Here is a 24,808-nt window from a genome sequence, read left to right on the forward strand (position 1 = left end):
TATGTTTCCATTAGAATGCAATTATCCTGCTTGGGAAAAAATAAAGGTCACTGGGTTAATGGAGCTTACCTTCCTTTTATAGTCCATAAATAATAAATCAGATATAATATTTAAAAAGAAAACCACATCCTTCATATCATTGTATTTCTGATGCTTTTTTTCATAGGACCTTAGAGTACACGAAACTTACTATGGCCATAAGTCTTCCAGTCCATCAACTTCCCACAGCACAGGTTCAATACAAAGTACATGGCATGTGTCTATTAAATTGATATTCATCAATACTAAAACATCCACAAAACTTCCTATGACATTTTCAAGTCAGATTATTGAATAGTCCACTCTGAATTCGAGGAGTGTATCACAGAATGATTTATCCCAGCAAACACACAGAAAACCTCGTGAGCTTGATCTAAGTATTGACAGAGATACCCATTTAAAACATTCGAAACAAATACAGATTCAAGTGCTCTCCTTTGCTTCCAGAATGACTCAGCAACAGATGTTGTAAGTAGCCAGTAACCAGTGCTTGTGACCATGCTAAGAGCAATAAGTGGCTTGAGGTAAGACTCTTCTGCCGCTAGTTTCTCTAATGAAAAAATGAAGACTTTCCTGCCAGCTAAATAGCTGAATAGGGCTCTCAGCCCAAAAGAACCTAATCAACGCTTTCACTTCAGACTTCCCAAGGGATCAACTAGGCATTGCACCAGTATCTAGCACATCAAAATTTATAGGCAGATTAGGAATACATGGCCTAAACAGCTTCAGAAAGCCATTTGTCTTGAATTATATTTTAAAAAACAACAAAATTTAGAGCAGCTGCTGTTGAATCATCAACACCCTGAAACTAACAAGACGTCTTGTGAGATTTATCCAAGAAATAATTTTAAAATAATATGGGAATGAGAATACACCCCTGAGCCTGCTGTAAGAACTGTTAAACACTTGTAAATCACTTTCCAAAAATAATGAAAGTCTCTGTTTTCCATTTGACAAAGGCTTGTGTAACAAAATGCACTTCAACTGCCAACAAACAGAATCACACACAACTCCTGCAGCAGCATCACAGCACGTTTCTGTGAATACGCATTTTAGGTTCAGATTATAGACCCAGCAATGAACCAACCAACCACTTTCATTAATAACGCAGCATTATAAGCACACTTTAAAAAAGTTAATTTGAAGAGCATGTATCTGTCAATAGCACATGATTATTTGTTTTTATTATAATTAGTAACAACAAAATGGTAGTTGTTAACTACCATTTACTGAGTGCTGTTCAGCTGGGCACTGATCTATTAGTTTTATGTGCGTTATCTAATTTAATCCCTGAAAAAGCTTTATGGTCTATAATCAAGGTGACAGAATATCCCACCCCCAAATATGCCACTTTGACATAAGAATTATTTAGAACTAAAGACTTTAAAAACAACATTTAAGAAGGGCATTCTAAACTCCCCTTTTCTTCCTGAATATATCAAAAACTCCCATGTAGGGACTTCCCTGGTGGTCTAGTAGTTAAGAATCTGGCTGTCGATGCAGGGCACAAGGGTTTTATCCATGATCCCAGAAGATCCCACATGCTTTGGGGCAACTAAGCTGGTGTATCACAACTACTGTGCCCGAGCTCTCTAGAGCACATGCTCCACAACAAGAGATGCCACTGCAATGAGAAGCCTGCGTGCTGCAACTACAGAGCAGTCACACACTGCACGGACTAAAATTAATTAATTTAAAAAAAAAAAAAAACACCTCTCTGAAAGATGCCCTCCCTATACCAGGAGAAAAGAACATTCTTCCATGGGGAGTCAAAGCCAAGAGAATTCTGTACAAACAGACCTTGCTAAAATAATTCCTATCTTCTTATCTTTTTCAATCTTCCTTCAGCCTCCCCATATATTTTAGTTACATTCCCACAACTGCCTCTCTTTCTTCAACCTGGTATAAAAGTATTTAGGTTTTGTTACTTCTTTGTGTTATGTAAACCTTATAGAAATGTATATGCTTTTCTCTTGTTATTCTGTTTTATGTCGGTTTAATTTTCAGACCTAGCTGAAAAACTCCAAGGGGACAGAGGAGGGATTTTGCCTCCCGTACTTCTGTGATGGTTTGTTATCTAATTAAATCTACCGACCTAACAGCACAGAGCATTAAGATCTAACATTTTAGAGACACTTCATTTTCCTTAGTATTCATTCTCAATGTAAATATTTTTGGGCTTTGAAATTTATTTAGGCTGCGGTCCATGGGGTTGCAAAGAGTTGGACACGACTGAGGACTGAACCGAACCCAAGACCTCTCCACCTAGGGACTTCAGATTTCAAGGATCTCTAAATCCAACGAGCCCTTGACTAAATATAGAAATAAAGCAAGTTTTATCATTACATACAAGCTGCTTTCTTAGCCTAAATTTTATCCCTTTCACATAAAATCTTTTGAAAGGATAACATTTCTTTAAAGAATCAGAAAGAGCCCCGTGAATCCATAAGTGTTTTAGCATCAGTTCAGTTCAGTCGCGTCTGACTCTTTGCGACCCCATGAATCGCAGCACGCCAGGCCTCCCTGTCCATCACCAACTCCCAGAGTTCACTCAGACTCACATCCATCGAGTCCGTGATGCCATCCAGCCATCTCATCCTGGGTCGTCCCCTTCTCCTCCTGCCCCCAATCCCTCCCAGCATCAGAGTCTTTTCCAATGAGTCAACTCTTCGCATGAGGTGGCCAAAGTACTGGAGTTTCAGCTTTAGCATCATTCCTTCCAAAGAAATCCCAGGGCTGATCTCCTTCAGAATGGACTGGTTTTAGCATCATTTCTCTTTCTTAATGCCACCCTGGCTCCTGAGCTACATGGTTTGTAACTCCTTCATTTAACCAGTCAGTCACTCATATAAGTCACTTGATAATCTTGTATGTCCTCTACATTGACAAACTATACAATAGGCTATAAATTGGCTCTACAGTGCTAAGGAAAACTGCTTTTACTAAGCATTTCAATTACCAAAATATATAATACTCAAGGACAATATTATAGTATATTTTTTTAATCTTAATTTTTAAAAATGATGAGAGACTAATAAATTGGGACCGTATTTACCCCTATGAAGTCTCCTTCTTCAAACGCACTTAAATTTTCAGCGTTGGTATTTTTGTTCATGCTTATATTACTTGACATGACCTTTAAACGTCCAGCACGAACCAAGTAGCATTCCAAGGGTACGTGTCCTTGTCTCAGAATCATACTTTCAGCTTCAAATCTAGGGAGAAAGAATATCAAAAACATCTTTTCTGTGAGTTAGAAGTCATTTTTGGCTAACAAAATCCTGTCATCTTCTTCTGTAAAGAATTTTACTTTTTATTTTCTTAATAAAATTGTCATCCTCTTCTCGTAAAGACCTTGAGGGCAGGGGCCCTTCAAGGTCTTAGCTATAGCATCCTAGCCTAGAATGGCGCTTGGGTCAGAAAGTCGACACTCAATGAATATATGTTGAATGGATTTATAAACAGGCAAAAGAGGGTGTCATGCAACCACAGAACAGAAAGTCTCCCTGCAAAATAATTTATTAGATGAGCCCTGCTATTTCACAAAATACAGGTGTTTTTTTGAAATCACTACTGCTGAATTCATGACATAAAGCCAGATTTTGGGCTTTATGGGAGACATAAATTTGATGTTGACTTGCATTCCTTCTATCAAGACTTTTTAAAAGTACTGTATTCAAGAGAAGTTTTGTAAATCTGTTTCTTTCCCCTATTTGTCAATTTTTAGCCAAAAAGAGCAGTCCATCCTTAGTTTCTAGAACCTACCCTGGTAATAATGCATGGTAAGTGCTAATAAACATAAAAATGACATGGGGCAGTTGATTAAAAAATTCAAGATTCCTTGATACCCTTGAAATTCTGATTTGGTAAGTCTGGGGTAGAGCCCAGGAATCTACTCTTAAAAGACTGTCCAGATTATCTGATGAGGACCACACTTTGAGAAATACCATAATTGAAGCTAAGAATAAATGTCATTTATTTTGTTTTTTTCTGATATGAGTAATTTTTTGTGAAGACCAGAACATGTTCTATGAAATATTAAGAAGTTCTATGGACTATTGGGATAGTTTCTGATTTTCAGTTAGCAGTTATACTATCCAGAATTCTTTCTTCCTAGAAGAACAGTTATAATTTCTTTATTCCATATTAGGCAAGTGTAATTATCAGAGAATGTGAATGGGAAAGAAGACAGCAGTATTAGTTATCAAAGACACAACCATCTCTCTGTTATCAGTGAGAAGGCCTGAATTCTAGCACTTGATGAGCTAGACACATTAAAAAACGTTGAAAAAAATCACTTAAGCTCCAATTCCTCACTTACAAAATACCAACATTCCTCATAATAATGTTTTAAGGGAAAAGCATGGAATATATAACAGTGACTTAAATTATTCAAAAGGAAGATATTTTGTAAATAAAGTATTAGGATTTGGGCCCTACTTCAATAAATTTGACATCGCAGAAGCAGGATGACTTCCAACAAAAAACCATACAAGTTGATAAGGAAGCCTGTCGCAGCTCAATGGATGCTGACATGGGACTCTTGAATCAGAGACAAAGGACTTTACCAGTTGCAGCAGGAGAAACAAGAGTATCAGTATTGTTGCACCAGTCCTCAGATCTCTCAAGGCAATGCGGAGGGCCCAGTGGAGCCTGCACACACAGTATAGTGAGTCCCAGAGGAGGATTCTATACATAGGAAATCCACTGCTGTAGAATAGGAAGTAAGCAAGTTGGTTTGTCTGAAAGGTGATCAGGTGCTGTGAACTGCAATGCATTACTTTCTCAGGATTACCAAGTGCATAAACACTCCAAGAAATGGCCCAGGTTTAAAAAAAAAAAAAAAGTCAAAGACTTGGGCAGAGAAGGCAATGGCAACCCACTCCAGTACTCTTGCCTGGAAAATCCCATGGATGGAGGAGCCTTGAAGGCTGCAGTCCACAGGGTCACTAAGAGTCGGGCAACTTCACTGAGCAACTTCACTTTCACTTTCATGCACTGGAGAAGGAAATGGCAACCCACTCCAGTATTCTTGCCTGGAGAATCCCAGGGACCGGGGAGCCCGGTGGGCTGCCATCTATGGGGTCACACAGAGTCGGACACGACAGAAGCGACTTAGCAGCAGCAACAGCAGCAAAGTCTGGGGATGTATACAGCAAGATGTAGAGGAACATAAGAGGCTCAAGCAGGCTGTATCTCAACATACAGCACATAATAATACAAATGAATGGAATTTTAAAATAAAGTTAGATGGCTACTTAAAGAATTATGATTCTAGTTCTAAAAGGGAAAAAGGCAAGGAGAAATTTTACAATGTTATTTTCACTGCCTTTGAGAAGAGGATCCTAAGATTACAATGTGAAGACTCCTGACTCTGTATTGTTTATGTTAATGACAATTTTTTAAAACTATGACTAAAGCTCTTTAGACTTGAAAAAAATATCAAAAATTCCTGAAGTAACTGCCACATCACAGAAATAGCCTCAAGATAATGATTAGTTTCCATGAACTAACAATAGGAGAACAGTCCATAGGACCACCAAGAAATTATGAGAATGAGGCCAACAGTAAGGATGTGATGGAAAAAGAAGGAGAAGTTGGGTAGACCTGAGAACTTACAAACTTAGGACAAGCATTTTAATGGAAAAGGTCTGGAATTCAAGACTCAATCAGTTAAGGCCTCACAGAAACAGGAGGAGGATTCCACATTCTGTTTTCTTCCCTTTATATTGTAAAAGTGCGGATGAGAGCCAGTCATTCCCAGACAGGTTTTGAAGTACATCATTTGGCTGCCAGACGCCCATTATACTAATTGGATCACCAGTTTTCTATCTTGTTGACACAAGGATTCCAGAGCTACCCATTTCTTTCACAGCATTAAAATTTAAGCCTGCCACACATACAATAAACCATAAAATATTCACATAGGCCTGTACTCTGCTTTGGTATTATATTGTAACTCCAGAATGATTCTTCAATAGCCTGCATGAGTGACGAGAAGGAATGCCAATACTAAATAGGTTTTCCATGCTTAAACACTTAATTTTATACTTCTGAGGCATTTGACACATTTGTGAATTACAGTTTGATTCCAATCGTGATCTTTCTCAATAATTTTTTCTTGTTTAGAACATAGCTACAACTACTCTCAGTGGATAAAAAGAAATCAAAGTACCTTTATTAGGAGTAGAAAGACTTAATACCTCCACATTCAAAAACTACATAAAATGTCCTCATTAATATTCTTATGGCTATACATGTATACTGCATATTGAACTCTAAGAGAGCCTATGAATATTATTATTTATAGATACACTGATTCATTTGGTTTTATTCTCCATTTAAAAGAAAGGGAAACTTGAATACATATTAATATCAATCTTCACTGAATGACCTGGTACTTTTTAAAAAGTAATTCACCATTAAAATTTCTAAATATCCATGATTTTTTAAATGAGGCTTCATGTTAATGCTATACTATTTTTAACGCTTTCCAAGACTCACATACACAATATATCTTATATTAAGCAAGGTTCTGGTTGCAGACAAAAGAATCTACTCTGGTTTAAAGAAAGAAAGGATTTACTATGGGCACTAGATAGCTTATAGCAGCCGTCGCCAACCTTTTTGACACTGGGGACTGATTTCATGCAGGACAATTTTTCGATGGAGTAGATGCCATGGTGGGGGGTGGGGCTGGTTTGGGGATGATTCAAATGCACTACATTTATTGTGCACTTTTTTGTAATCTAATACCAACACTGATCTAACAGGAGGTACTGGTCTGTGGCCCAGAGGTTGGGGATCTCTGGATTATAGAATCTTTAGAAAGGTTAGTGAAATAGCCTGTAGGCAAAACTTACAAGAATAACTTTGGTGAAAATGCTGGGCAGATCCCAGAACCATTTTATCTCTACCATAGTCAGGAAACTGGGGCCAGCCACCACACCTGAACAAAGAATCACATGTTTTTTGCCAGTCTTTGCATCAGCAAAATGGGTATCCCATGTCTAATCCTTCCCCCACATACGTTAATTGACAAAAAAAATAGTGAAAGTATCAGTCGCTCAGTTGTGTTGACTCTTTGTGACCCCGAAGGACTGTAGTCCACCAGGCTCCTCTGTCTGTGGACTTCTCCAGGCAAGAATACTGCAGTTGGTACCCATTCTCTTCTCCAGGAGATATTCCCAATTCAGGGATCAAACCTGGGTCTCCTACATTGCAGGTGGATTCTTTACCATCTGAGCCACCAGGAAAGCCCATTAATTGCAAACCAAATGTCATAAAGCTATATTTGTCAGAATCTAAATTATGTATTGGAGAAGGTAATGGCACCCCACTCCAGTACTCTTGCCTGGAAAATCTCATGGATGGAGGAGCCTGGTAGGCTGCAGTCCATGGGGTAGCTAAAAGTTGGACATGACTGAGTGACTTCACTTTCACTTTTTACTTTCATTCATTGGAGGAGGAAATGGCAACCCACTCCAGTGTTCTTGCCTGGAGACTCCCAGGGAGGGGGGAGCCTGGTGGGCTGCCATCTCTGGGGTCGCACAGAGTCGGACACAACTGAGCGATTTCACTTTCACTTTACACTTTCATGCACTGGAGAAGGCAATGGCACCCCACTCCAGTGTTCTTGCCTGGAAAATCCCATGGACAGAGGAGCCTGGTAGGCTGCAGTCCATGGGATTGCTAAGAGTCAGACATGACTGAGCGACTTCACTTTCTCTTTTCACTTTCATGCATTGGAGAAGGAAATGGCAACCCACTCCAGTGTTCTTGCCTGGAGACTCCCAGGGACGGGGGAGCCTGGTGGGCTGCCGTCTATGGGGTCGCACAGAGTTGGACACGACTAAAGCAACTTAGCAGAAATCATGTATTGATACTCTAAAAGAAAGTGAGGAGGGACTGGAAAAGCTAAGTTTTTGGTTTTTTGTTTTGTTTTGGTTAATATTCTACATTGAAATGGTGAGGTTAACATTATGGGGAAATATTAAAATGCAGAGTTTGTTTCAAAAGATTTTGGGCAACTCCAGACTGCAAATGTCAACTTCAACCTTTATCACAAAATTCAGGGTACCTTACCTAATACATTTTGCATGTTTTTCCTCTTTCTTGACAAATAAGGAGACTGTTACAATAGTCCAGTCATTTTTAAATTGGTTTGGTATTTGCTTATAAATTTTGATCTTCATCCTATTTTCAATTCTAATTTCCTTCAGGTTGGTTGGAAAATTCATCATTACAGAGTTTAAAGCACAAACCCCAAATTATTACATATTTCTTTTAGTCACTTTTCAATTCGTAATACGTCTTTTGTCTTTAAAGTTTTGTTACACTCTATTCACCATCTGTCCCTGCCTTTCTTAAGGGGTTTGCCAAGACCCAAATGGAATATTTATGTGTCAGTTACTCTTGATAGATTGCGGTCTGGCAAAGTTGGAGCTGTACTTCATTTGGCAAACTGTGAAATGACCTATTCTCTTTAGACATAGTTGAAGTTTAAAAAAAAAAAGAAGAAGAAGAAAGAAAATAAATAAACAAATAGCTTAGAAAGGGGATGAAGGAAAAAGATTATGATCCTCTGCAATTAGCTCAGATCCCTTCAATGTTTCTGATAACCAAAACAAGGATAGACTTTATGTGTTCTCTAAAGTCTAATCATTTTTTTAGGTGGTAGATAGTGATCATTAAAATCTTCCATATCTAGATTCATGAGAATTTGCTATGATAACAGAGCAAAACTTCTATGGAGGGAAGGAGACACTGACATAGTGAGGAGATGGTCTTCCCCTGTACTCACGAAGTGCCATGATGTTAGGGCCTCAAACTATGCGGAGAAGTTGGTAAGGAATATTTCAAAACCTAGCTAGGCCAGCAAAACAGTTAAGAAAAAGCAAGCACCAGAAAAACAAAATCTGATGGTGTCCAAGAATCTTTTATTAAAGACATCTGAGGTGAAGAGTTCAAGCATGCCTTTTTTTCCCCTTTTTCCAAGTATTAGGTTTTAATATGCATTAATAGTGCATCTGCCTGCTATCACTGAGAAAGAACTGTGAAGTGGCTACTAAATCTTTAAAATGTTTGCATTTCTTAAAGGTCTAAAAACAAAGACATGTTCATAACCCCTACCTCATACCATATATAAAAATTAACTTAAAAAGAGTGGATCAATTATGTAAATATAAGAAAAATATTAAACCAGAAAATACAGAGGTAAACCTTCATGACCTTGGATTTGGTAATAAATTCTTAGATATAACACACAAGCAGCAACAGAAAAAAATTAATTGGACTCTATAGAAACTTAAGACTTTTTGCATCAAAGGACATTATCAAAGAAAGTGAAAAGACAACCTATAGAATGGAAGAAAATACTTGCAAACCATATATTTGACAGAGGTTTAATATTCAGAATACATAAAGAACTCACAATTTGGTAACAAAATACAAATGGCCAATTAAAAGTATGTAGTGGGCTGCAGTCCAAGGGGTCGCTAAGAGTCAGACATGACTGAGTGACTCCACTTTAACTTTTCACTTTCATGCTTTGGAGAAGGAAATGGCAACCCACTCCAGTGTTCCTGCCTGGAGAATCCCAGGGACGGGGGAGCCTGGTGGGCTGCCATCTATGGGGTTGCACAGAGTCGGACACGACTGAAGCGACTTAGCAGCAGCAGCAGCAGTGGACTTGAATTGACATTTCTCCAAAGAAAGTATACAAACAGTCATAAAAAGGTACATGAAAAGATGCTTAACATCCTTTGCCACTTGGGAAATGCATACCAAATACAGAATGAGATACCGTTCACTCCCACTAACATGGCAGTAATAATAATTGTGGTGGTGATTTAGTCGCTAAGTCAAGTCGGACTCTTTGCGACCCCACGACAGTAAATTCCCAGGCTCCTCTGTCCATGGGATTTTCCAGGCAAGAGTACTGCAGTGGGTTGCCATTTCCTTCTCCAGGGGACCTTCCCCACCCAGGGATCAAACCTGGGTCTTCTGCATTGCACATGGATTCTTTACCGACTGAGCCATACTGGGATAATAGTAGTAGTAGAAAAATAACAAGTATTGATGACGATGTGAAAAAACAAACACTTGGGCAATGCTGCTGGGAATGCAAATGGTGCAGCTGCTATGGAAAACAGTATGGCAATTACTCAAAAAAGCTACAGAATTATCATACAACCTAGCAAGCCCACTCTTAGGTAACCCCTTGCTTGACTCCTAATTCCTGGCAAACACTAATTGTTTTCTTTATAATTTTGCTGTCCATGATATATAAATAGAATCACACAATGCAGTACATTTTGTGCCTGGCTTAGCAAAATTCACTTAAGATCATCCCTGTCTTGTAGGCTTCCCAGGTGGCACTAGTGGTAAAGAATCTGTCTGCCAATGTGGGAGACTCAAGAGATGCTGGTTCAATCCCTGGAAGAGGAAACGGCAACCCACTCTAGTATTCTTGCCTGGGAAATCCCATGGACAAGAGGCGCCTGGCAGGCTACAGTCCGTGGAGTCCCAAAGAGTCGGACACAACTGAGCAATCGACTACATACGCACACCCGTCTTGTATGAATCAACAGTTTGCCCTTTTTATTATTCAGTTGTATTTATTGTATGGGTATATCAGTTTGTTTATCCATTCACCTGTTGAAGAATATTTATAAGGATGATCCTTGAATGTCCCTTTCCATTACTAAATAATTAAAATTCCATTTTATTCCTAGATGAGTATAGTGATAGATGGATAGTGAAGTCACTCAGCCATGTCCGACTCTTTGCGACCCCATGGACTGTAGCCTACCAGGCTCCTCTGTCCACAGGATTTTCCAGGCAATAGTTCTGGAGTGGATTGCCATTTCCTTCTCCAGGGGATCTTCCCGACCCAGGGATCGAACCCGGGTCTCCCGCATTGTAGACAGACACTTTACAGTCTGAGCCACCAGGGAAGTTAGATGAGTATAGTTTTGTGTTATTATTTGTTTGCAATTTGCTATTTACGATGTACAACTTACTATTTATAAAATCACTTAACTAAAAAACCTCATTTTCTGACCTGCTATGTAAGTTTTCTGCAAAGTCTACTTGATTAAAAATTTTGAAATTATAGGGTGTTTAAAACCTAAGTATTAACTTCTACATATCATGACCATATCTTCTAAATGTCTATTTTAAACATTTTTCAGTGTACAGTTGGTGGCAACCATCACCACTGTTTCCAAATCTTTTCCATCATCCCACATACAAACTCTGTAACTACTCTGTAGCTACTAAGTAATAACTCTTCATTATCCCCTCACCACAGTCCCTGGAAAGCACTGTTCTACTCTCTCTGGGTTTTTTTTTGTTTTTCGAAGTTAAAAATGCTTCCTTTATTACATAAAGTCAGTACTGCTACTTCTAAATTCCACTGTTTGTGCATCTCTAGGTTGTTCAGTGTTATGCCTATGATATGAAGGACAGTTACTTCCAGGTGTCCTCAGCGTGGCTTCCCGTGAGAGTCATCAGTCATATCTGCTCCCAGAATTACACTTGCAAGCTACCCTAGGTGAGTAAGAAGTTCTCCCAGGCCCTAGAGTAAACGTCATGTTCTTCCACACTTTATAGTACCAGAGGCAACAAAGTTCTGAAGGAGACACAGTTAATTAAAGACAGCATGAAGTCGCAGTCTGTCAATATACCACCCTCACTGTTTTCATTAACAAAGTGGGTTACACTGGAGCCTGGATCTGCTTTATGATTCACTGTTACAAGACGGTGCACATTCTCCTGATTGCTAGGGTACAAGGTCACTCTCAGAACAGCCTCCTGACCAGACCTGGGAGTGAGCAGCCCTAGGAGTGGGAGAAGCTCTGCAAGATCAGCGCTGGTTTTAAGCCTACACCATTTCAAGGCAGTCTCCAGCACACGTCCAGTGAATTACTAGGTTAGCATTTTGGTGCTGTAATATGTTGTGAGGAGAATTATTTTCCATTATGCAGTTTAGCTCAACAAAATAAATAAATTTGGGCCAAAATTACAACCAGATTATGACCAATTCTCTAAGCAAAAAAGAATCAAAGTAACTGCTGAGGTTAACATGCAATGATTCTCTTCTTGTGGCCTTCTACTGGTTTGTGAACTGCACTATTAAAAATCATGAGCTTTAACAAAAATCTTTATAACAAGCCAATGCATCCAAACAGGCATTTGGCCAGTAAGAATTTAACTTCACACCAATAAAATTTTAGAGTTTAGATTTATTTAGGGCCATTTGCACATGTTCATAGAACAGTTTACCCCCCCCCCAAAATGACAAGACAGCTCCCCTTCACCGAGTCCCTATATTCTGCTTTACTTATATATAGCAAGAGGATAACATTAAACATGGAAGCTTTTGATTTGTGGTACCAGATGATGGTCTACACAGGACATCCTTCAAAAGCTACAATTAGGGATCCACCTAGCTTTTCAGCAATACAAGCTCGATTGAGGTCTTCTGGCCTATTTGCTTGACATTTGTGTTCTACGCCTTGGAACTTCTTTTTGATGGCATCCTTGGAGCTCCCATAGATCATTTCACTCTTCAGAGGAGATAGTTCTGGTGCCCACAGGAAAAACATCAACTCCTCTTTTCTGGATTCCTTTGTTTCAAAGCTTGCATCATACAGAGCATATCAACAATCTTTTTCAGGAAGCATCCCCACAAAATGCTTGAAAGGATCGGTTTTGGTGACACCAACATCTCCCACCAAGATCTCCTTGCCTTCCTCCACAATGATGCACTTTTTGTCTGCACTGAGACACACGATGACAGCCTTCTTTCTGTTCTTGATTTCTTCTGGCAGCAAGCACTTCCGAACTTTCCTGTCATAAAGAATGCAGCATACTTCATCGGCAACGTACACTCCTGAGGTTATGTTTGCCCCGGCAGTCGGAAAGGAGAGGGAACCGGCCGGCTCCAAGTCTACAGAGCGTCCTTCTCACAGGAGCTGGGTGAGCCTCCCGGAGGGCAGGAGGGCACCTGGACCCTCTCCCTGGTTTTTGTTTGCTTGCTTTGGTGTTTTGTTGTTTTTGTTTTGGCCAGTGCCATGCGGCATGAGGGATCTTGGTTCCTCGTCCAGGGATCAAACCCTTGCATTGGAAGCTCTGAGTCTTAGCCACTGGACAGCCAGGGAAATCTCTCTACTCCCTGCTTCTATGAGTTTTACTATGTTAGATTCCCCATGTTAGTGGAATCATGTAGTATTTGTTGTTCTGTGACTGGTTTATTTCACTTAGCATAATGTCCTCAAGGTTTGTTCATACTCTTATGTGTATAAGAACTGTCATTCTTTTTGAAGGCTAAATAACATTCCATTGTAAAGATATACTACTTCTTTATCCATTCATATGTTGATGGACATTTAGATATTTCTACACCTTGGCTTTTGTAAATAAGTAATGCTGCAGTGAACACAGAGTTGCTAGTATCTTTTCAAGATTCTGATTTCAATTCTTCTGGAAAAATACCAGATGTGGGACTGTCGGATCATATGGTAGTTCTATTTTTGAGAAACCTCCATACTGTTTTCCACAGTGATTACACCATTTTTCATTCTCAAAAACAATTATTTACAAGGATTCCAATTTTCCCATGTCTTTGCCAATACTTGCTGTCTTTTGATTTTTTGATAACAGCCATCCTAACAGGTATGAGGTGATATTGTAGTTTAGTTTGCATTTTCCTGACAATTAGTGACCTTAAGCATCTTTTCATATAGCTGTTGGCCACTTGTACATCTTCTTTGGAAAAATATCCATTTAGTTCTTTTGCCCATTTTTTAATCTGGTTATTTGCTTTTTTGCTATGAATTGCAACAGCTTCTTACACATTTTGGATAATAAGCTCTTATCACATAAATGGCTTGCAAAAATTATCTCTCATTCTACTGGTTATCTTTTTATTTTGTTCATTCTTTCCTTTGATGGTTCAAAATCGGGAAAGGAGTACGTCAAAGCTATATATTGTCATCCTGTTTATCTAACGTATGCAGAGTACATCATGCAAAATGCCAGGCTATATGACTCATAAGATGGAATCAAGATTTATAGGAGAAATATCAATAACCTCAGATATGCAGATACCACCACCCTAATGGCAGAAAGCAATGAGGAACTAAAGCGCCTCTTGATGAAGGTGAAAGAGGAGAATGAAAAAGCTGGCTTAAAATTCAACATTCAAGAAACTAAGATCATGGTATCCAGTCCCATCACTTCATGGCAAATAGATGGGAAAAAAAGTAGAAATGATGACGTACATTATTTTCTTGGGCTCCAAAATCACTGCGCACAGTGACTGCAGCCATGATATTAAAAGATGCTTACTCCTTGGAAGGAAAGCTATGACAAATCTAGACTGCATATTAAAAAGCAGAGACATCACTTTGCCAACAAAGGTCTGTATAGTCAAAGCTATCGCTTTCCCAGTAGTCATGTACAGATATGAGAGTTGGACTATAAAGAAGGCTGAGTGCTGAAGAATTGATGCTTTTGAATTACAGTGCTGAAGAATACTCTTGAGAGTCCTTTGGATAGCAAGGAGATCAAACCAGTCAATTCTAAACAAAATCAGTCCTGCATAGTCATTGGAAGGACTGATGCTGAAGCTGAAGCTCTAATACTTTGGCTACCTGAGGCAAAGAGCTGACTCAATGGAAAAGACCCTGATACTGGGAAAGATTGAAGGCAGGTGGAAAAGGGGGTGACAGAGGATGAGATGTTTGGATGGCATCATGGACTCAGTGGACATAAGTCTGAGCAAATTCTCGGAGATGAAGGACAGGGAACCCTGGCATGCTGCAGTCCATGGGGTTGCTAAGAGCTGGACATGACTTAGCAACTGAACAACAAGGAGGAGACATGAAAACTAAAAGCACCACTGTCTCCTGACTTGAATCCAGAAACAGAAAAAGCACAGTGGAAATACTAGGGAAATCTAAATAGTCTGTAGTTTAGTTTACAGTGTTTGTTAAACTAATCTTAATTTTTACTTTTGGTCCCTGTTCCATGGCTATATGAGCTGTTAACATATAGGGAGACTGCATAGAGAGTATTATTGGAACCATCTGTACCATCTCTGCAACTCTTCTGTAAGCCTAAAATTATCAACATAAAAAGCTAAAAAAAAATTTAGCTTCAGCAAAATACAGGGGGTATACTAAGCAATGCCGCTGCTGCTAAGCTGCTTCAGCCGTGTCCAACTCTGTGCGACCCCAGAGACAGCAGCCCACTAGGTTCTCCCATCCCTGGGATTCTCCAGGCAAGAACACTGGAGTGGGTTGCCATTTCCTTCTCTAATGCGTGAAAGTGAAAATGAAGTCACTCAGTCGTGTCCGACTCTCAGCGACCCCATGGACTGCAGCCTACCAGGCTCCTCTGTCCATGGAATTTTCCAGGCAAGAGTACTGGAGTGGGGTGCCATTGCCTTCTCCGTACTAAACAATAATTAATTCAAATAAATGGGTCTAAATCTCAGGTAACTGAAACCCAAAATAAAAACAAGTCATCAGTATCCAGTTATTACTTTTCACCCACACAGTTTGAATGTCCAAGTTTTCCAAACTAAAATCTCACATGAGTCATGAAGAGTGAGTAAATATCTACTTTTACACCTTCAGGAACACAATTCTGTATTTAAATTTAGATTCTATGAGAAAGATAAATTTAACTTAAATCATGTTTATTTACACTACTTCTTCCAAGTTGTAAATTCACTGTTAAGGACTGTCTGTAACCAAACAAGAATTTCAGCTTGTAGTTATAGGAACTTACATGGCTATGATACATAGCAGTGTTGAATCCTCCCAGACTAAAATGGTATAGGTGGATTCAAGGCAATGGCATAAGTACAGAAAGCACTGTCAGAAATGTCTGATGCCAAAGACAATGAGTATTTGTAATATAGCACTTTTTTAGGATACTCTGAACTGCTTTATATCTTAAAATGCCTAAAAATCAATACTCTTTACTTAAAGCAGGTTTATAAAATGTTCTTTAGAGGCTTAAAAACAACAAATGTAAATCCAATTTACCCATACTACAAAAAGTAAATTAAACTCTTAACAGGAGAAGGTCCACCTAAAGTCTTATGGACAGAAATTCATGTCTATATAACGGACTGCTTTGAAGTTTGTTCAAATATTAGTAAATTAACATTACAGAAAGCTTTTTTTTTAATTTAAATTTACTTATTTTAATTGGAGGCTAATTACTTTACCATATTGTATTGGTTTTGCAATACATCAACATGAATTCACCATGGGTATACACGTGTTCCCCATCCTGAACCCCCCTCCCCCCTCCCTCCCCGTACCAACCCTCTGGGTCATCCCAGCGCACCAGCCCCAAGTATCCTGTATCCTGCATCGAACCTGGACTGGCAATTCGTTTCTTATATGATATTATACATGTTTCAATGCCATTCTCCCAAATCATCCCACCCTCTTCCTCTCCCACAGAGTCCAAAAGACTGTGAAAGCATTTTAATATGTTTAAATAAATTTATTTATATTCAAAATCAAGTATCTCAAAGACATACCTCAAACATAACACATAATAGTAACTCAATGATTAATATTTCTTTAATTAATATATGAAATAAATTAAAGATTGTTTCACTAGATCAAAAGAAAATATGAATATTATAGCCAACTTTATTTAATCCCATTTTGTTTTCTAAAACTCCAAAATTAACACAGGGATTAGGAAAGCAGAAAAATAAGAAAAATAATTTTGCCTGGTTCTTTTATAGTGTTAACTTATATTTGCTTAAAATGATAGAAGAAAAGTGTTATTAAAAACATTGGCATAATCATATATCAGAAAAAAACCTTTTTTTATCCCTTTACCTCTCTGAGATTTTCTGGGCTTCTCTGCTTAGATCGAATGAACAATGTTTTCAGCTTTTCCAAATCTTTGCTCTGTAAAATAAAGTGTATTTACATTGATCTGCCACCATGGACGCAATTTCTTCTAAAAATTTGGAAAGGATTTATAGCCTGGATAACAGACTGTTACATTTATGCAATACTGACTTCTATCTCTGCATAGACATTTTATTGAAATAAAGAAACAGATTTACTTAGAACTTCTGAAGCACTAAGTGTGGGATTCACTGGTCATGTTATATTGGTAGACAAATTTGATTATAACTAAGACAACAGGACCATTAAAGCAAATTGAGAGTTGTTTGTATGACGAAGTGATATTTCTTGTTATGAGTATGAGAGACCCCACGAGTGTAGCTTATACTCATGTCAACTCAGTTGAATAGTGGTCACCTGCATCAGACAGTGAAACTATACGGAAGTAGTTTTCTTTTTATCTACAGAATTCAGTTTCAAAATAGTGTTACTGACTGAAGGCTATCTTCTAAGACAATCCCCTGGAGAAGAGAATGGCAACCCACTCCAGTATGGTTGCCTGGAGAATCCCATGGACAGGGGAGCCTGGTGGGCTACAGTCCATGGGGTTGCAGAATCAGACACGACTGAAGTGACTGAGCATGCACACCTACTATAATGTCCAATAAATAGTTGTTGAAAAGGAAGTTGTTTCCTTTAAAAAAAAATACAAACAATAATAGGATCAACATAATTGCACACACAAATCTGTGCACTTAGCCAATTATTCCTGTGACATAAATTTCGAAAATTGGCATGGCAGAGACAAAGGTATGCACATTTTGAATTGTAAAGCATATTGCCAAACTGTCCTCCAAAATCCCTGTAGAAATTTACATTACTACCATCAACGGATAAAAGTATCCATTTCTTTTGTATCTTTGAGATATTGCTCATTATCACCCTTTTAAAAAAATTTTTAACCAGAATAATGTCATTATCATTCATCACTTTTACAATTAGAAAAAAAAATTTTTGAGATATTACAGGTTTTGCTATTCTTAAAACTTGTTGTTTAGTCACTAAGTCATGTCTGACTCTTTGTGACCCTGGACTGTAACTCGCCAGGCCCCTCTGTCCATGGGATTTCCCAGGCAAGAATACTGGAGCAGGTTGCCATTTCCTTCTCCAGGGAATCTTCCTGAACCAGGGATTGAACCCACATCTCCTACACTGGCAGATGGATTCTTTACCAATAAGCCACCAGGGCGGCCCATTCTTAAAACTAAATAGCTATTAATTAGCATGAAGTTAAGAATACTAACCAAGTTATGTTTAGAATAATTGCTCATGCTGAATTACAGTTCATTGGCTGAATGGTTTTTTATGTTTAAGTAAAATAGTGCCCATTCTTCTGCTCAACTCTTTTCAAGGTACCTGAAGGAGAGACAAAATAAGTTTATTGTTGTTGAGTTGCTAAGTTGTGTCTGACACTTTGCAACCTCATGGGCTATAGCCTGCCAGGTTCCTCTATCCATGCTGCTGCTGCTAAGTCGCTTCAGTCGTGTCCGACTCTGTGCGACCCCATAGACGGCAGCCCACCAGGCTCCCCCGTCCCTGGGATTCTCCAGGCAAGAACAGTAGAGTGGGTGGGTATAAGTAAATAGAAAAGGGTATATAATAAGTACTTACTTGATGGAGAATAATGTAAAGATGAACTGACTAGAGTAGAACATACATTAGAGCAAGTTAAGATGAGGGGAAAATTCTAAGGTGTGGGTTCAAAGGACAGGATGGAATTGGGAACTTACTACGGAGGTGGTACATGTTGCTCTGACAAACGAAGTTGAAAGGTGCTGTCTTGCTATTCTAGAATTGCATTTCCAAAAGCTCACACCCCAAACTCAGTGTGTCCAAAAGAAAACTCATATTCTATGCCTCTTTTCCACAGAACATTCAGCTAATTGTGGATCCAGGCCATGATGCTATAGCTAGACTTGCACTATTCAGTATGTACATACAGTTCATACAGATGGAGATGAGCTATAAGTACTCACTGAATTCCAAAGATTTAGTATAAAACAATGTAAAATATGTCACTGTAATTTTTATATAGATTACCTATTGAAATGAGATTTTGAAGACATTGACTCGAAAATATATTACTATAAAATAATTTCACTTGTTTCCCTCTCTCTTTTTTAAAATGAGGCCATTGGAAATTTAAAATTAAATGTGTGACTCATATCTGTGGTTTGCATTATACTTCTGTTGGACAGCAATGATCTAGACCATTGAGATCTAGATTGCTAAGATCAAGGGCTAGATTATGAAGCTAACCATCAGTTGCTGTGCTCTAAGAATCTTCCAGAAAGGGGCAAAAAAGTGAGAGGTGGAAGGAGTTAGCAGTGAACTGGGTTTGGCTTGAACTTTGAGGAAACAAAAAAGGGGATTTCCAGACATGGGAGAAAGGCTCATAAAGCAAAGATAGAAAGTGAAGTGAAGTTGCTCAGTCGTGTCCGACTCTTTGCAACCCCATGGATTGTAGCCCACCAGGCTCCTCCATCCATGGGATTCTCCAGGCAAGAGTACTGGAGTGGGTTGCCATTTCTTTCTCCAGGGGATCTTCCCGACCCAGGAATAGAACCCAAGAGACGCTTTAACCTCTGAGCCACCAGGGAAGCCCATAGGTTTTAAATGCCAGATTATCTAGAACTACTGCTTTCCCTGTGTTATCTCTGCTGCTTTTGCCAGAGCTTTCAGCAGTGCCTCGGAACATTCTAAACACGTCTGAGCTGAGCTGATATAGCAAACTTGAGCCAAAGGGTTAAAATGGGAAAGTATGTCCCCTGTATCCAGCAGCAGCCAGTAAGAGGGCATGAACTTAAAGGGCAGAAATCAGTTGCCCCACCCTCCAGGAGATTCCTTTTCCAGTACCAGACTGGGAGTTCTGAGTTTGGATGGAAAGGTTTATTTGTATGTTTTTATTTAGACTGTGCATTTCAAGGATGGCATTACTCCCTCACAGGGCCTCCTTTAATTGTAACAAAACCCCGGGCTATCCCAAAGTTTACCTGAAACTCATCAGAATTTGCCTCACACATGGAATCTTTGCCTTGATGCCAAAGTTGTCATCAGTGTCCAGCTTTGTACCCATCTTCTTTATTACATGCAGATGGCAGGCTGGCTGCCCCTAGTTACATCAACTTCCCTCATGCTCTTACCCAGTGGAAATCCCTGCATGCCCCACTACTGAGCAATTGAAGCTCATGACCTCTGAGGTTTTCTTCAACCTTATGTTACTAAAACAAAAGCAGTGGTTGCCTGGAACCAGAAAGAGGCTGAAGAAACTTTGAAGAGTGATGTACATTTTCATTATTTTGATTGTGGTGAGGGTTTGTGGGCATATGCACAAAACAATTTATCAAAATATACACTTTCACCATGTCAATTATACCCCCCATAAAGCTGTTAAAAACAGTATTAATATATTTCCTCCTCATAATCAGGTTCATCAATCAAGAAATCAATGAATACTCATCTATTACCTACTCTGGCCATGTCCATCCCTGGTAGGAATAGTGTTTTTTCTGGCCAAACAGCATCTTAAAGAAGCCATATTGTTATTTTCTTTATGCAAATAAAATAACATTTTAGCAGCATAACTTCCTTTATATATCTCTTTATATGTTAGCCAGAAGAGAAAGTCAATTGATAGAGACATGCTTAAAACTGATGGATTGTATTTCTATAGAATTTCCGCTAGGAAATTAAGAATAAAACTCTGAAAACTTCACAACCCAGTACAGGCATACTTCATTTTACTGTACATCACAGATACTGTTGGTTTGCTTTTTTTTTTTTTTTTCAAACAAATTGAAGGCTGTGGCAACCCTGCATTGAGTAAGTCTATCAGCAAAAAGATTACAATTTGCTGAAGGCTCAGATGATGGTCAGCAATTTTTAGCGTTACTTTTTAATTAAGGTATGTACATTATTTTGGACATACTGCTTCTGCACACTTAACAGACTAGTATAGTGTAAATATAACTAACAGTATAGTGTAAATATAACTTATGAACAGGAAAACAAAAAAAATTCATGTGAATCAGTTTATTGTGATATTTGATTTATTGCTGTGGTCTGCAACCGAACCCAAGGTATGCCTACTGCAGAGCAGAGCAGTTGTCTCAGGTTGAGATTCGCAGAAGCACACCCTGAGACAAAGACTCTTGTGTGCAATGATGGGCGGTTCTCAGGTGAAAACTATAAGGAAATGTGGCGACCAGGACAGCGAAAGGCAAGAAGCAAAGACATGAGCCCAGCTGTAGCCCACCCCGTCCCATGGGCAGCTGTAGACCATGAATGCACTGCAAAGCGGTTCCCCTTGGAGCAGGCAGGTCACCAAAAGTCTTGGAGTGTAACCACTGGGGCTTTTCGTGGCAAGGCAGCTTCCATCAGTGAGGGCAATTCTTGAAAGGAGGTGCAACTGTGAGCTGTTAGGAGCCTATACTTGCAGTAGCTGGAGAACGGGGCATTTACCCACTTGAAAAACTCTTGTTTTTGCTTTCTCCTCTGTAAAATGGGACTATAACAACAGCAGCTACTTCATATACTCATCAAAACTAAATAATAATACATTAAAGCTCTCAAAAGAGCACTCGGTATTAAAATAGTATATGCAATTCACTTAGAATCGCACATAGCATATACTCAATAAATATCACAATGTTATTGCTGCTGTTGTCTCTTCAGAGGTGGCCACACCAGGCCGCTCATTGCCCAGGTGCAAGCCAATGCCCTACACAGCTGCACACCCAGGAGTGAGATTTTTGCCCAAGCGTTACTCAAGGGCAATCTAAAGATTTCACTTCTAGGTGACGCCTAAACACATCCATTTTATCTGACATTTTCTCTAAGTTCAGAATCAAGCAAGAATAACTTTCCTCTTTCTCCTCAAAGAGGGGGAAAGGTGCAACCTCAACATTAGCTGATTTTTATTTCTCTGGGAGGTCCTCAATAGATGGTTTTCACCTAGTGTCAGAAAAAACAAACCAAACACAAACCCCCCTCTCTCACCTACACTGTGTGGCCCCAACTATGAAACCAGTCTTCCTCAAGCAGAGAGAGTTCCCACAACCACACACCATACTTGGAGCATCATTTAAATCCCAGGGACCAATTCTTGCGTTCTCCAGTGGCAAACATCGAAATATTAGACTCGTGCTTTGCTTCCCCTAATTTTGGAAAACAAACTGACATCTTTTTCGTATCTGACTAAAGAAACTGGGATGGGTCAGCGGTGACTAGACAGGGTTCCCAGGAGAGAGAAGGAATTGCCAGCGAACTCGAGAAGGGGACTGGCCTCGCTGAGACGGCTGGTTCGCCTCCGGTCCGGCGCCTTTTCTGAACCAGCACTCCAGGGGAAAACCCCGTGGGAGAGGAGGCCCTGGCCGCTGCAGGCACCTGGGCGGCTGTTACCTTTTCATGCACCGGGTCAGTCCGTAGACGTGCTCCATCCAGGATGTTGGCCGCCCGCGGGAGCCTTCCCCTGACCCCCGCCGGGCGCGGCCGGGACGAATCCGAGGGGCTCGCCTTCAGACTCAGCTTCCCCGCGACCGGCGCGCTCGGCTCCCTCTAAACAGGCGGCGGGGGCGGGCTCGCCTTTGGCCCCGCCTCTAGGTCGGGTTTCCTCCTCTGGGTTTTATTCAGTCGCCAGGTCGCTGCAGACCCTTGGCGACCCCGTGCACTGTAGCCCGCCAGGCTCCTCTGTCCATGGGGATTCTCCAGGCAAGAATCCTGGAGTGGGCTGCCATGCCCTCCTCCAGGGGATCTTCCGGACCCGGGGATCTATCCCAGGTCTCCTGCCTTGCAGGTGGATTCTTTACTGTCTGAACCACCACGGAAGGCTTCACCCTTCCATAGGTGAATGTATTCACTCATCTGGAAGCTCTCCAAATGCTGCTATTGGGGTTATGGAAGCTTCCTCAAGTAGGCACAATGAATTATTAACTCCGTTTTCACCCCCTTTCTCCTCTCTGGAGAAGTAGAGAGCCGGCTTGAAAATTTCAAGCTTCCAAGTATGATGTGGTTCTTTCTGGTGACCAGCCCTCATCCAGGAGCCATCTAGGAGGCCACTGATCCTATAGATTAAAAGATGCTTCTTAGTGCTCTTGTCCCTTAGGAATTCACAAGGGTTTGGGGAGCACTATGCCAAGAACCAGGGACAGAAACCAAAATATATATTTTCTGTTTTCTCATACACGGACTCTAGCCTATACCATATATGATGCATCAGATACACTAAATATTACATTGCATTTATTAAAGAATGTCTACAGTGCTTTATAATTTCTGATAATGAAGAGTTTGATGTTGTCTGAGACCAGTCACTGAACATGTTAGAAACAATATTTTATCAGTCAAAACTTTATTTAAATAAACTTTTTTACCTACTTTGCTTTGTCGCTGAGGGAAACATAAATTTTTATTCTCTTCTTTTGCCACAACAGTAGTATAGACTGTTTAGAACATACAATGTTGTTAAGTGTATATGAAATATGTAGCTCTTATGTAGCTCTTAAAACTGCTTTATATTTTTTATCAACTTCCAAGAAGATATTTCATTATTAGAAAGTATGGAAACTTGTTATGCAAATAACAAATATTTTGCAAACATTCTAAGCTCCACAAATGTTTAATAATAACAATTTCATTGGCACACTTTCAGTTCAGTTCAGTTCAGTCTCTCAGTTGTGTCCGACTCTTTGCAGCCCTGTAAATTGCAGCACGCCAGTCCTCCCTGTCCATCACCAACTCCCGGAGTTCACTCAAACTCACGTCCATTGAGTCGGTGATGCCATCCAGCCATCTCATCCTCTGTCGTCCCCTTCTCCTCCTCTGTCGTCCCCTTCTCCTCCTACCCCCAATCCTTCCCAGCATCAGAGTCTTTTCCAATGAGTCAACTCTTCGCATGAGGCGGCCAAAGTACTGGAGTTTTAGCTTTAGCATCAGTCCTTCCAAAGAACACCCAGGACTGATCTCCTTTAGAGTGGATTGGTTGGATCTCCTTACAGTCCAAGGGACTCTCAAGAGTCTTTGATTTCCATTTCATATTTTACAGACCAATATCCTACATATATATATATATATGCTATTGGCACCTTTAATATGAAGATTCATATTGTTGTTTTCCCAAAGCAGCTGTGGAGAAGATTTATTGCATCTAAAAACAGATGTTAAGATTCAATGATGTATTTAAGAGACAATACAAATCCTTCCACAAAACTATTTTTTTCCACTTTCCATTGCAATGAAAGAGCATGAAGATTCAAGTTGTCAGCTTCCTTTCCTATAATAGTTTGAATGTTGAAGGACACAGTGATTTTTGTATCACTAGCCAAAGGAGTCGGAGAAGGCAATGGCGCCCCACTCCAGTACTCTTGCCTGGGAAATCCCATGGACGCAGGAGCCTGGTAGGCTGCAGTCCATGGGGTTGCTAAGAGTCAGACACGACTGAGCGACTTCACTTTCACTCTTAACTTTCATGCATTGGAGAAGGAAATGGCAACCCACTCCAGTGTTCTTGCCTGGAGCATCCCAGGGACGGGGGAGCCTGGTGGGCTGCTGTCTATGGGGTCACACAGAGTCGGACACGACTGGGGCGACTTAGCAGCAGCAACAGCAACCAAAGGAGTGGACATTCTTGTCCTCAGACTCCTCAGCTGTAGGGACTTCCTGATGTCCATTATCCTAAAATGAGAGAACTGAATTATCTAAATTTCTCTCCATCTCTGTAATTTTATTATTTTTAATATTGTATGTTCTATACAATGCTAAGAACAACAAACAGTAACATTTTCTAAAGATCATAAATATTAGAGGAAGGAATCAATAAG

The 24,808-nt window shown here is 39.8% G+C and overlaps 1 long non-coding RNA gene and 1 pseudogene across 4 annotated transcripts in view; both read right to left on the reverse strand.

Annotated features, from left to right (window-relative positions):
• LOC138442558 (uncharacterized) overlaps nt 1–22,557 on the reverse strand; it is a 135,886-nt gene extending 113,329 nt beyond the window's left edge. For 2 of the 4 annotated variants that reach the window (XR_011257772.1, XR_011257773.1), the window contains exon 1: nt 22,392–22,557. This is a non-coding gene — a long non-coding RNA (uncharacterized lncRNA). Of the gene's footprint in view, nt 1–16,916; nt 16,989–18,235; nt 18,348–22,391 lie in introns of all 4 variants that reach the window. The other 2 variants (XR_011257775.1, XR_011257774.1) reach the window with 2 other exon arrangements.
• Nucleotides 12,400–16,104, reverse strand: LOC138442831 (destrin pseudogene; annotated as a pseudogene).
• Nucleotides 22,558–24,808: the final 2,251 nt, after the last annotated feature.

This window comes from Ovis canadensis, chromosome 6 (genome assembly GCF_042477335.2).
Source record: "Ovis canadensis isolate MfBH-ARS-UI-01 breed Bighorn chromosome 6, ARS-UI_OviCan_v2, whole genome shotgun sequence".
NCBI classification, from domain to species: Eukaryota; Metazoa; Chordata; class Mammalia; order Artiodactyla; family Bovidae; genus Ovis; species Ovis canadensis.